The 13,239-nt window shown below is 45.8% G+C and overlaps 1 long non-coding RNA gene across 2 annotated transcripts; it reads right to left on the bottom strand.

Annotated features, from left to right (window-relative positions):
• Positions 1–1,199: 1,199 nt before the first annotated feature.
• Positions 1,200–5,050, bottom strand: LOC136573639 (uncharacterized). 2 transcript variants are annotated; one of them, XR_010785909.1, is made up of 3 exons: positions 4,800–5,050; positions 1,701–1,847; positions 1,200–1,463 (listed from the first exon to the last, which is right to left on the bottom strand). It is a non-coding gene; the product is annotated as an uncharacterized lncRNA (long non-coding RNA). The 2 variants fall into 2 exon arrangements; XR_010785910.1 differs by lacking the exon at positions 4,800–5,050 and adding an exon at positions 4,757–4,771.
• Positions 5,051–13,239: the final 8,189 nt, after the last annotated feature.

The raw sequence follows: 13,239 nt of genomic DNA, 5'->3' as shown, positions 1-13,239 counted from the left end.
GGATGGCCAATGATTCCCTAGGGGCAAATCCGCTGCGGAAACCGCAATTCCATTTTGCTAGTGGACATGAGGCCTTAAGGCTCCTTCCCACAGACGGATCTACCGTGTTTCCCCGAAAGTAAGACAGTGTCTTACTTTCTTTTTATCCCCAAAAGCCCCACTATGTCTTACTTTCGGGGTATGTCTTATATTGGAAAATGGAGCATGAAAAAATCTGGACCATGCTCCATTTTCATGCGGGTCTCCCGGGACACAAAAATCAAATTGTACTCACACGCTCTGGTTCTTCTCTTCGCCGCGGCGCCATCTTCTCTCAGTCGCGGCCGGATCATTTTGCTTCGGCCCGGCGCATGTGTGGGGCACGTCACCGACGTCATCATGCACATCCGCCGAGCCGAAGAAAGAAGATCCGGCCGCGACGAGAGAAGATGACGCCGCAGCGAAGGAAGTATCCGGAGCGTGTGAGAGGCAAGTTAATTCTGATTTATTCCTATTTTCAGCGCTCATGTCCGCGGGGCAGGAGGGACCCGCTGCAGATTCTACATGGAGAATCCGTAGCGGGCCTGATTTTCCCCGTGGACATGAGGCCAAAGGTGGCAGACGCGGTGACGTATGGAGGGGGGGCGGCGCGCAGCTACCGTAGATGAGAGGGAGGCGGCAATACCCCCGTGTTTCCCCGAAAGTAAGACATATGTCTTACTTTCAGGGTACGGCTTACATTGGCCGACCCCCCCTGAAACCCCCGATACGTCTTACAATCGGGGGGTGTCTTACTATCGGGGAAACACGGTATTCAACCTAATAGCTCAATGCTTACGGTGCGTAATTTCACAGCGGAATTCCGCACCGTAAAATGCCGCGGGTATACGCGCGGACGGCTTCCATTGCAGTCTGTGGAAGCCGTCCATTCACGCTATTTTCCGCTGTAGCACAGCGGAAAATAGCGTGAAACCGCCTCTACGCCTACCGCCAGCCGCGTCACATGCCGCTGCGGTGCGTCTCACGCTCTATTACCCATGCGCACTGAGGCGTCATGCGGGACTCCGGAACCAGAGGTAAGTATTGGGGTCTCTTGGGGCTGCCGTGATGGGCTCCGCCCCGGAATTCCATGGCGGAGCTCGTCGCAGCCGGCTTTACAGCGTGGGTAATCAGGAGCCTGAAAACATAAATAAGGTAAAACAAAAAAACAAATTCAAATCACGTTTTATTATTTATTAAAAATGTGGATTTTACACCAAGTGTCATTCCCTGATAAACCAAAGGCCGCTGTGTTTGGGGATCTTTTCTGTTTACTCAATTGGTGTAAAATATTGCGCAGTTTTTCAGGATACTCCAAAAAGCTTATAAAAAAAAAAGTGAGTCACCGGCAAAAAGCAGTCCATAAAACGAAGGGTTTCAAGATTGCTGAACGTCGAGGGTCTCTTCACTGTCCGCCAGCCTTCCCATTCTCAAGGACGTCAGATCTGCAGGAAATAACGAAAAATCAGCAGGTTAACAGTCACATCACACCAGTATTACTGATCCCTAGATCCGCTCTACCCACTTACATTGACCACTACTCCCCCAACCTGGTCAGAAGAATCATATATTATATATACGTACGTACACACACACGCAAGCGAAAACCTGCAAATATGCGCAAAATAAGCACGTATGAGCAGATGCACGCAATGAAAATTTTAGCAGATGCAGCAGCTTACCTCGACGAGTTATGTCAGCTTGTGTGCAAGCGAAGCGAAATTCTTCTCAAAACGCGTCCAAACGTCAGGATCATCTCCACACGTAAGTTTGCCAAAAAAAGGCGCACAAATCTCGGGTGGCCGCGTCTCCCCACGTAGCGCACAAATCTGCAAAAAAAGAGAGGTTGCGTCAGGTGGCGTCGCGCAAATCTCAGGTGACGTACTCACCAGACGTAGCGCACAGCGAATTAATCTCAGGTAGGTACTCACCACACACAGCGCATTAATGTCAGGTAGGTACTCACCACACGTAGCAGCACAGCGCATTAATCTCAGGTAGGTACTCACCACACACAGCGCATTAATCTCAGGTAGGTACTCACCACACAGCAGCACACAGCGCATTAATCTCAGGTAGGTACTCACCACACAGCAGCACACAGCGCATTAATCTCAGGTAGGTACTCACCACACAGCGCATTAATCTCAGGTAGGTACTCACCACACGTAGCGCACAGCGCATTAATCTCAGGTAGGTACTCAGCACACAGCGCATTAATCTCAGGTAGGTACTCAGCACACAGCGCATTAATCTCAGGTAGGTACTCAGCACACAGCGCATTAATCTCAGGTAGGTACTCAGCACACAGCGCATTAATCTCAGGTAGGTACTCACCACACAGCGCATTAATCTCAGGTAGGTACTCATCACACGTAGCGCACAGCGCATTAATCTCAGGTAGGTACTCACCACACAGCGCATTAATCTCAGGTAGGTACTCAGCACACAGCGCATTAATCTCAGGTAGGTACTCAGCACACAGCGCATTAATCTCAGGTAGGTACTCAGCACACAGCGCATTAATCTCAGGTAGGTACTCAGCACACAGCGCATTAATCTCAGGTAGGTACTCACCACACAGCGCATTAATCTCAGGTAGGTACTCAGCACACAGCGCATTAATCTCAGGTAGGTACTCACCACACAGCGCATTAATCTCAGGTAGGTACTCACCACACAGCGCATTAATCTCAGGTAGGTACTCACCACACGTAGCAGCACAGCGCATTAATCTCAGGTAGGTACTCACCACACAGCGCATTAATCTCAGGTAGGTACTCACCACACAGCGCATTAATCTCAGGTAGGTACTCACCACACAGCGCATTAATCTCAGGTAGGTACTCACCACACAGCGCATTAATCTCAGGTAGGCACTCACCACACAGCGCATTAATCTCAGGTAGGTACTCAGCACACAGCGCATTAATCTCAGGTAGGTACTCAGCACACAGCGCATTAATCTCAGGTAGGTACTCAGCACACAGCGCATTAATCTCAGGTAGGTACTCACCACACAGCGCATTAATCTCAGGTAGGTACTCACCACACGTAGCAGCACAGCGCATTAATCTCAGGTAGGTACTCACCACACGTAGCAGCACAGCACATTAATCTCAGGTAGGTACTCATCACACAGCGCATTAATCTCAGGTAGGTACTCACCACACGTAGCGCACAGCGCATTAATCTCAGGTAGGTACTCACCACACAGCGCATTAATCTCAGGTAGGTACTCAGCACACAGCGCATTAATCTCAGGTAGGTACTCAGCACACAGCGCATTAATCTCAGGTAGGTACTCAGCACACAGCGCATTAATCTCAGGTAGGTACTCACCACACAGCGCATTAATCTCAGGTAGGTACTCATCACACGTAGCGCACAGCGCATTAATCTCAGGTAGGTACTCAGCACACAGCGCATTAATCTCAGGTAGGTACTCAGCACACAGCGCATTAATCTCAGGTAGGTACTCACCACACAGCGCATTAATCTCAGGTAGGTACTCAGCACACAGCGCATTAATCTCAGGTAGGTACTCACCACACAGCGCATTAATCTCAGGTAGGTACTCAGCACACAGCGCATTAATCTCAGGTAGGTACTCAGCACACAGCGCATTAATCTCAGGTAGGTACTCACCACACAGCGCATTAATCTCAGGTAGGTACTCACCACACGTAGCAGCACAGCGCATTAATCTCAGGTAGGTACTCACCACACAGCGCATTAATCTCAGGTAGGTACTCACCACACAGCGCATTAATCTCAGGTAGGTACTCACCACACAGCGCATTAATCTCAGGTAGGTACTCACCACACAGCGCATTAATCTCAGGTAGGCACTCACCACACAGCGCATTAATCTCAGGTAGGTACTCAGCACACAGCGCATTAATCTCAGGTAGGTACTCAGCACACAGCGCATTAATCTCAGGTAGGTACTCAGCACACAGCGCATTAATCTCAGGTAGGTACTCACCACACAGCGCATTAATCTCAGGTAGGTACTCACCACACGTAGCAGCACAGCGCATTAATCTCAGGTAGGTACTCACCACACGTAGCAGCACAGCACATTAATCTCAGGTAGGTACTCATCACACAGCGCATTAATCTCAGGTAGGTACTCACCACACGTAGCAGCACAGCACATTAATCTCAGGTAGGTACTCACCACACGTAGCAGCACAGCGCATTAATCTCAGGTAGGTACTCACCACACAGCGCATTAATCTCAGGTAGGTACTCACCACACAGCGCATTAATCTCAGGTAGGTACTCACCACACAGCGCATTAATCTCAGGTAGGTACTCACCACACGTAGCAGCACAGCACATTAATCTCAGGTAGGTACTCATCACACAGCGCATTAATCTCAGGTAGGTACTCACCACACGTAGCAGCACAGCACATTAATCTCAGGTAGGTACTCACCACACGTAGCAGCACAGCACATTAATCTCAGGTAGGTACTCACCACACAGCGCATTAATCTCAGGTAGGTACTCACCACACAGCGCATTAATCTCAGGTAGGTACTCACCGCACAGCGCATTAATCTCAGGTAGGTACTCACCACACATAGCTGCACAGCGCATTAATCTCAGGTAGGTACTCACCACACATAGCAGCACAGCGCATTAATCTCAGGTAGGTACTCACCACACAGCGCATTAATCTCAGGTAGGTACTCACCACACAGCGCATTAATCTCAGGTAGGTACTCACCACACGTAGCAGCACAGCACATTAATCTCAGGTAGGTACTCACCACACAGCGCAGAAATCTTCCTCTCCCACGTTGAAAGTAGTATAAAAGGCTCCAACCATCAGCTTCCTCTGTAGGCTCGGAATTCGCGGGCAAATTCAAGTACCGGTGACGTCACCGGTCACGTGAGGCGCGGGCACAGCTCTCATCGTGCACGGCAGCTGAACTGTACTGCTCGTGCACAATGGGAGGTCACATGGTGCCGATTCCAGCCACCTCATTGGCTGGAATCGGCAGCAGGAATAACCGCAGTGTAAACTACTAATATGCGTGGCGGTGATGTGTACCAATACAGACTGATGTCACGTGACCTCCCTACACTACGCGTCGTGCTTGTCGTCGTGTCGTTCCGCTGTGCACAGCAGTGAATGCTTTACGGTAGTAGAGCCACACAGCGAGCTAGTAGTGTACGGAGGGATGTGTTGTGTGCGCGTCTGTCCCAAGAAAGGCTAATTCACATGAACGCATTTGTGCTGTGTTTTATTGCGCGTGCAATACGCAGTGAATGGAACCCGTTATTTGGAGTGGGTTGTCACACGTGTTTTTTCAGCACGCCTTTCGGTCACACTGAAACGCAGCATGTTCTATTATGCTATGGTGCACGAAATTCACACATTAAACTTAATTGCTAGAGATGAGCGAATGTACTTGTTTTGAGTAATTACTCGATCGAGCATCACTATTTTCAAGTACTACAGTACTCGGGTGAAAAGATGCGGGGGGGGGGGGTAACAGGGGGGAGCTCTCACGCACATATACTAAGTGTAAAAAAAAAGGCTGGATTCGTACAAGTTTATGCTTATTTGCGCATGCATGAGCATAGAGTTTGTGTGGAACGAACAGCTTTTTTTGCACACACATCGTCTAATTTTACTGAACTTTTTTGCATTTGCAGTTGCGTACGGAAACAAATATGCACCGATTGAAATAGCTAATCTGAGTTCCAAATATGGTCCTTTTCCTGCGCAATTACACAGCGTTTCACATATCTCCTAGTATATTGTGCGTGCAATTTTGCACCCCTCATTGACCTCCATAGGGACTTTTAGTGCGCAAATGCGCAGAAAAATAAATCATGTGTTTTTTTTTCCTTTTTTTACGACCAAAATGCGCAGGAAAATATTGCCATGTGATTGAACACTTTGAAATCAATGGGTTCTATTCTCTGCTAGTGTGCGCAAATACACCCAAGGTGAAGCCGGCCTAAAATTCAACACCCATTGCTCAAATATGTAGCACAAATGCATGCGTAAATACGCTCCCGTCCAGGTAGAGCCTGCCTAACGAGAGAAAATGAAGGGCTTGGGGAAGAAATTATCAAAGTCCACTTTTACTAAAAATTGATCATTCTAATTGGAAAGTGTGTAATGAAGTAGAATGTCAAACCTGTAATACTTGCGCGAAAACTAAGGTCATTACAACAAACCCCGTTCTTCAGCTGGGCTCTGCTCAAAATAACAAATGAGGGTTTACTTACCTCTCCTGGGTGTCAAGGATGCATCTGACGGCCGGCACTGGCATTGGTGGTGACTTCTAGTTAGTCAGGCCAGGTTGAAATATATGACTGCTGCAGCAAATCAGAGGCCACAGCTGCACATCCCCAAACTCCTGGCATCATGGTAGCCAGGATACGAGCACTGATGCCAGGAACGGTAACGCTGCAGCCGTCACATGCTTCTGCCCAACCTGTATACCGCCAATGTCAACTGCATTCTGGGTCCCCAAGAGAGGTGATTGTTCGATCGCTAGCATAGTACACTGCATTACTTATGTAGTGCATTCTATCATGACAGCAGCCTATTAGACTCTGCCAAAGGCGGGGCCTAATAAACTGAGTTACATGGCAGACATGGAGGCCTTTGTCAGCTTTCCGGCTGCCATGGGAAGATATTAGTACTTTGCAATTGCATTGGGTAACAAGGATTCCTGGACAGTCCATAAAAATAGGGAACTTTTTCCAGTTTCCTTAAAAAACACAGATGCGTCCATGATTTTTTTGAGGCTAGTGATACACAAGCAGATTATTATGAATGTAATTATCATTTTACAGCTCACTATAAATGCTGGTAATAAGTACATACCGGTTACTGACCTATAAACATGTAACACTTATAATCTTTTATGGTATTCCAATATTCCCGTTACCCCTTAAGGAACAGACACTTTTTAGGGATTTTACCCATGTGGTAGTTTAACTGCCTGTTAGGGATATTCCAGGGACCCCAAATGATATGTTGCCAAGTTCCAAATTAATATATATTCTTTCGCGCCTGGCGAATTCAGGGACATACACAGGTTGTTGTATCTCAAAGAATTCTATGTTTATTACTACAGAGAAGAGTTTTTATCAAGAAAAAGGAAAAAAAGGAGCATACATGGCTTTAGGCCCCCTGTCCATGGCAGTGATTTCGCCGGCGAATCACGCCGTCTGAAGCTTTCCATAGCGTTGCTATGGAAAGCCCTGGCCCCCTGTCCACGAGTGGAGAATCATTGCGATTCTCCACTCGCGGCTGGCAAATTATGCCAAAGTTTCACATAAGGTCTTGTGTGAAACTATTAACTCATGTAAGCAAGTTTTCATTGTCATGTGAAACTAACATACAAGAACATATCTACAAAAACTTATAACATTTCAAGCTGTGGAATGCTGATATAACTGAACAAGCTATATTTCATGAGAGATTCTGAAAGAACAAAGGAATGTCTGTACACCCAGATGAATCCTCATCTTAGGTGAAAAACAAAATTGGGCTAAAGTTCATAGTTAGTGTATGAGACAAGACAAAATGGAGATTTACAGAACTTCACTCTTAACACTGCCCTATTTTTTTCTTTCCGCTACCAAAATTATTTTGGTTGCACCTTTTTTTTGTGACATATAGGGCTAATTTTTTAATATCTTTTTCAATTACCTTTTTTTCAATTCTGTAGTTTTATTAGGGGGAAAATGCTAAATAAATGATTTTTTTTAACATTTATAGTTATATATTTTAATTAGTATATTTACTCTAAAATAAAGTATGAGAATGGGTTCGTCATTTTGTTTCGGATGTTTTGACATATAATATGTATGCTTTTGGATTACAGGGCGCATACGGCGATGGTTTTGGTTAGAGTCGGCTTTGGGTTAAAAATAATATTAATCTTTATTTGTATAGCGCCAAGTTATCTGCAACGCTATCAAGCATGGGATAAATGCAAGTAATACAACAATTACAATGTGAGGTACAATCAGTTTGAAACAAATGGGGTGGGGGTGGTACAGGAAGTACAAGGGGGGGAGTGAAGCATGGGGAACACAGGCAGTAGGGGATTTCTCGTGTAGAGGAAGAAACACTTCCAATTTCACTTTTTAGTACATAGCACTCATTGAGCGGAGGAAAGGAGGAGGCAGAAGGGGTTAAAAACCACTTCTACCACCTCAGGGTTATCAGATGTGACTAACAGCTGACAACTTAACCTGGTTCTGATTGATTACAAAAGCAGGGGCTTTAATCCCCACTCTTTTTTTTTCTGTCGGCTGGGATTAACACCCAGGACTAAGCGCCGTAAATTTACTGTGCTTGGTCCTTAATGGGTTAAAAAATATTGTCTTTCTGTGATTTTTGTCCAAAAAAAATAGAAAAATTCAGGTTTGCAACCCTGGTTCTCAGTTGACTCCATAATAATCTCTCCCAAGCTCTTCTTAGGAGCTTTCACACTTGCGTTCACGATATTACTGTGTTTTTTTAACGCAAATGTCAATAGGACTTGATAATGTTAAAAAACCAACGCACAAAAATTGCAAGTTTGTGCTTTGTGATTTTTGTGTGATGCATTTTTAACAGATTTCTGGATGATTTTTCGGCCTATGTAAAAGGGCCCTAAGTAGCTAATTAGAAATTTCACAGACAGGAATTTGCAAAAGGTAAACAATCGTGGTGGACCCACGTCATCTTTCACATAAATCTCTCAAAATATCAGATATGCACATTTGTCCTTTCATTAGTGAACTTGCTTATCAAAATAATTGTTATGCATCCTGAGAAAATCCCATTTTCAGAGTTTATCAAGTGTACTCTACGCCTGGGATTTTTTTTTTTAAATAATCAAGTTTTTTATTACAATTTTTAAGTTTTACATATTGTTTTCAGAACATACAAATCAATCAACCATTTCTTTTAAGCTTGTACGTACAACGTTTAACGTTTGTCATTGCTGCAATAGCTAGGAAATAATACCGTAAAGCAGTAAAACAGTAATCTACGAGGGGGGGGGGGGGGTCTCTCATGCCAGATCAACCAGGTCTTCCCAATTTCTGTAAGAGATTCTAGAGTCCTCCGGCAGAAGCCAGGTGAATCGTGCGTTTCCGGTAAGTCTCGGGCAGTGTCTTACTGACAACTGCCCGTCCCGTCCATGTTAGACCTGGATGGTGGCCCGAGAGACGGCCCCAGTCTACGGCATCCTCCATAGTAGTATAAACACAACTTGGGCTGCTAAGTAACTTGGAACTTGCTGCATCAGTTAACTGCCCCAGTATGTCGAACAGAATAAACATGTAAGGGGGGGAGGAGGATATGGGGGGAAGGGATGCAGGAGATAAGCACCAAGGGAGCACAGAGGGAGAAAGAAAAGGAAAAGAAAAAAAAAAGAGGGGGGCGGGAAGAGGAGGGTGGGGATAGTAGCGGGGGGATATTCTGGTTACCGGTAATGCTCCCGGAAGGCTCTATACATAGCTCTTGTTCACCCGGTTCTTTCTCTTCACTCTGCTCCGGCTCCCCTTAGCGGGGGGGGGGGGGGGGGGCGCGGATGTGTCTCCGTGTTCAACGTGTTCAACGCCCGGGGTCCTGCCCGTCCGTCCCTACCAGGACTTCCTATGCTAAAGGAGTTATCGACTATGTCTTTATAATGTGTTTTTGTTCCCCACAGGGGAGCTTCCTGCAAGCTTAGTGGTCCTTCCTGGCCTCTCTCCATGGGTGCCAGGTTAAAATAAAGTCTTCATTAGTCCCCCTGTTCCAGCTTGTTAGCTCTTCCATACAGCATATCATGTCTGCTTTTTCCCTCCACTGTGAGACAGTTGGGGGTTTTTGTTGTAGCCAGTTTAGAGGGATCAGCGCTTTTGCTGCATCCAATAGGAATGCTATTAATTTGTTTTTAAACGGATGAAAGCTAGACGAGGGCCTCCAAAGGAATACCATTTCCGGTGAAATTGTTATACCTGGCGAGAAGACTTGCAGGTCCCTCTCTACCTCTTTCCAGAAGGGCGCGATTACCGTGCACTCCCACCAAATGTGGAGATATGAGCCCGTTGTGGCCTTACATCTCCAGCATTTATCATCAGGTGCAAGTTTGTAGTCGTGTAGCCATTGGGGGGTTTTATACCAACGAACTAGAAGTTTGTAATGGCATTCTTGCATCAAAATGCAGGGACAGAGGCCATATGCCAGTCTTAGGATTAACTTAGTTTCCGCTGTGGAAAGGGTAATTTTTAACTCTTTTCCCCAAGACGTTAGGAAGGTCGGTTTGGAGGATATAGGAGGGGTTAAAAAGTTCCTCCTGACGTTAGAGATTCTCCTACCACTTGGTTTATCCTCTATTAAGGCTTTTTCGAAGTCTGTTTTAGGTCTAATCGATTTGTGTTTGGCCAAGAATTCTTTTATTACTTTTTCTATATGTCTCCGCTGCAGGAGAGAAAGTTTGGGATTGGTAGTCAGTGTGAAAGCAATCTCTTCTGGTGTTTTATGGGCTTGGGTCTGCAGATCTTCCACTCTGCTGCCCTGTATCTGTTTCCAGATACTCTGAGAGCCTGGGTCTGGGGGGATTTCAAGGAGCCTACACAAGCTTCGGGTGGGTGTCAGGGGGGAGGGGGTAGGAGCCAATGACTCTCTGGTTTTGTCCCAAACCTCACAGGGGCCTTTAACCCCTTCCCGCTGCAGGGCGTAAGTTTACGTCCTGGCAGCCTGGTACTTCCCGCAACAGGGCGTAAACTTACGTCCTGGAGATAGCGCGGGATCACATAAGATCCCGCGCTCTCTCGCAGCGGGAGCCGGCTGTCAGTCACAGCCAGCGTCCCGCTGCAACAGCGGGGGGGCATCGGAGATGCATCCCCCGCTGTTAACCCCTTCCCTGCCGCGATCTAAGTAGATCGCGGCAGGGAAAGAGTTCACAGAGGGAGCGCGGCTCCCTCTGTGTCTCCGGCCGGAACTCGCGATGTCATCGCGAGAGCCCGGCCTGTCACCATGGCAACAGGATGCCAGACACTGGCGTCCTGTATTGCCTGTGCCTATAATCGCTGTACAAGCGATAAGGCATGGCAGAGCAGTAGCTCTGCCATGCCTTATACCAGCGATCATCAGGGCAGTGGTTAAAGTCCCTCAGAGGTACACAAACAGTGTAAAAAAAACAAAGATTGAAAAAAGAATTTTAAAAAATGTAAAAAAAAGAGTTAAAAAAAACATTTTTTTAATGCTTTTTCTCAGATTAGCATAAAAAAAGGTAAAAAAAAAATAAACCCCCACATATTTGGTATTGTCGTGTCCGTAACGACGCGTACAATAAGTTGCACATGCTTTTGACTGTGCACGGAAAAAAAACGCAAAAAAAAACGCTAAAAAACTGAGGCAAAATGCTAATTTTTAGCATTTTGCCTCACTAAAAACGCAATAAAAGTGATCAAAAAAGCCGTATGTACCCCAAAATGGTACCAATAAAATCTACAGCTCGTCTCGCAAAAAATAAGCCCTCATAGAGTGCCGTACATCAAAAAATAAAAAAGTTACAGGACTTTGAATGCAGCAATTTAGAAAAAAAAAAAAGATTACCCAGAAAAAGGGTTTTTATTGCAGAAAAGTGGGAAAACCTAAAAAAAATGTAAGAATTTTGGTATCGTTGTAACCGTACCGGTCCGCAGAAAAAATGGAATGTCTCATTTATGCTGCATGAGTACCGCTGTAAAAAAAAAAAATAAAAATCTATGGCAGAATTGATGCGTTTTCTCTCCCTGCTATCATTAAAAAAAAAAAAAAGTTTTATAATATAGTCTATGTACCCAAGAGTGGCACCGATAAAAACTACAGTTCGCCACGCAAAAAACAAGCCCTCATACGGCCGCGTCAACGGAAAAATAAAAAAGTTCTGACTTTTGATAAACGGAGAAGAAAATCCGCCAAAAATTGTTGCGTCCTTAAGCCCAAAATAGGCCATGTCATGAAGGGGTTAAGGAGGGGATTGAATCCCTTAGCTCTATAAACGCTCCTTTTTGGTAGCCACAAGTCATCCGTCAAGGATTCCCCATGTGACGCTTTCACCAGGTCGTATAAAATCGGGTCTCTTGACGGACGGGTCAGGTCCATCCAGTACCCGATTTGAGTAGAGTAGTAGTAGTCCCGGACGCTCGGCAAGTCCATCCCCCCCTCCGATCTCCTCCTGGTCATAAGCTTGTACGCCAGTCTGGGCCTTTTTGTCTCCACACGAAGCCTGAAAATAGCTTACGTATAGATTCAAAAAAGGCTAGCGGGAGGTGTATTGGAATCATACGTAGCTTGTAAAGTATTACAGGTAGAACATAGGATTTTAGGATATTTTTCCTACCAAACCATGAGAGGAATGGAAGGTCATATTTTCGTAGTAGTGTTTTTATTTGGTCAATTAGGGGGACGAAATTTTTCAACCGAAGGTCTCCAGTTCTTTTCGTGAGTTTTATACCTAAATAGTCCACCACTGTCTCGGACCATACAAACGGGGAGCTACCCTTCAAGAGCCTGCATCTAGTTTCGGGGATCGTTATGTTTAAGATCGTAGATTTTTCGAAATTAACTTTGAAGTTAGATAGAGATCCGAAGTCCCGTAAAATTGAGACCAGTCTCGGCAGGCTTCTCTCTGGGTTAGTGATAACGAACATGACATTGTCCGCAAATGCCGCTGACGACAAGGAGCCTGACTGAACTCTCAGCCCCTCCATGATCGGGTCCTGTCTCACCCATTGTAGTAAAGGTTCTATTGTGAGGATAAATAATAAGGGGGACAGGGGGCAGCCTTGGCGCGTCCCATTGCTAATTTCAAATGGAGGGGACAATGATTCATTTATTTTTAACCTAGCGTGTGGGCTTGAATATAGTGTCAGTATCGCCGCTATGAGGGCCGGGGGGAAGTTGAAACTGAGTAATGTTCTTTCCATAAAGACCCAGTCTACTCTATCGAAGGCCTTTTCCGCATCAGTGCTTACTAGGGCCAACGGTATCTTACGGGCTTGGGCGTATTGGATTGCGTGGAGTAATCTGTGACAGTTTCCCTTCCCCTCTCTGCCCCTAACGAAGCCCGTTGCTCCGGGTCTATCAATGTCGGGATGAATTCACTCATTCTTTTCGCCAGCAATTTGGCCCATATCTTAACATCTAAGTTGATGAGTGATATAGGCCTATAGCTGCCACACTGTGTAGGGTCCTTATTCTCCTTCAGGATAAGG

The sequence above is a fragment of the Eleutherodactylus coqui genome, chromosome 7 (assembly GCF_035609145.1).
Source record: "Eleutherodactylus coqui strain aEleCoq1 chromosome 7, aEleCoq1.hap1, whole genome shotgun sequence".
NCBI classification, from domain to species: domain Eukaryota; kingdom Metazoa; phylum Chordata; class Amphibia; order Anura; family Eleutherodactylidae; genus Eleutherodactylus; species Eleutherodactylus coqui.
The sequence above is the reverse complement of the archived record's forward strand: the minus strand, read 5'-3'. Positions and strand labels throughout refer to the sequence as shown.